Source organism: Pimephales promelas, chromosome 5, assembly GCF_988280905.1.
Source record: "Pimephales promelas chromosome 5, fPimPro1.hap1.1, whole genome shotgun sequence".
Lineage (NCBI taxonomy): Eukaryota > Metazoa > Chordata > Actinopteri > Cypriniformes > Leuciscidae > Pimephales > Pimephales promelas.
This window is the reverse complement of record NC_142773.1, coordinates 43551284-43552409: the sequence shown is the minus strand read 5'-3', so window position 1 is coordinate 43552409 and position 1126 is coordinate 43551284.

Here is a 1126-nt window from a genome sequence, read left to right as displayed (position 1 = left end):
CCAGCCTCAGTCATCCATCAACAAACGCCTGACATCACTTCCTGTTGAGTGAATCTCTCAAAGAACTGAGTTTGAGAACACAAAATAGAAATAACTGCCAAGTTTCGCTTTTTTTGTTGAATTTTTTACTTCTTGGTAAAGGTTTTGGCGCTCATTAATCCCGATCATGATGTGAATAACTTAAACGGTCCTGTAAACAACAGTCACACTTGTGCTCCTCGCCGGCAGAAACGAGCGCATTGGAAATGAACGAGACGAGTGTCCTCTAGTGGAAGCGTTTGGAACTGCAGCCGAACAACATCTCACTGGATGGAAGATCATTTACTGAGAGATCAGACGCACATCTGGAGCACAGCTGCTTTAGGTTTAGGGCTAAACATGTAAAGCATGTTTTTTAAAAATATAAATTTCGTAACAGCTCGTCCTGTACCAAGATTCGTACAATTCCAATGAATAAATGACCGAGGGTTAGAAGTGCGCTCAGACTACGTCATAATTACCGTAATTACGAGATTCCAAAAGTGCTCGAACTTGTAAACTGGGGATTTTCAGAGCGCTACTGGTACCATGTGACCGCTGCAGATTCCCATAATTCCCAGTTCAGTCACTTGCGGTCATCTTGATAAAGGTTTTACAACATGGCGTAAACATAGCAAAAACGGCATAAAACTAACACTCTGGCGGATACACAATGTCAATCGCCAGTTACGAGTTCTAAACAATACAATATTGCGAGAACATAAACAAATGTTCTTTTTGCACTTGAACGGACAAATTCACACAAAATTGTGTCAAAACGCCCAGGAAGTATTTTTTTTTTTATATATATATAGTCATATCTTATGTAGATGTAAACAGTTGAAAAGAAAACGCATTTGTATCAGTATATTAGACTCGCGCATTCGCTCTTAAAGTGACCGTAGCCTAATATTCCCGTGGTGTTTTAAAATAAATAAAACAACAAAAGACAAAGAAAAATCACTCACTGCTCTTCACTGAATCATTTGTAACTTTAATAAGGATTAATCGATGTAAAAAAAAAATTAAAATCGGCAGGTGTGGTAAAAAGTTAGTTTTAGACCCTGTTAACGCAGCATTATATCTGATATAGCGCAATCAGAGTAGT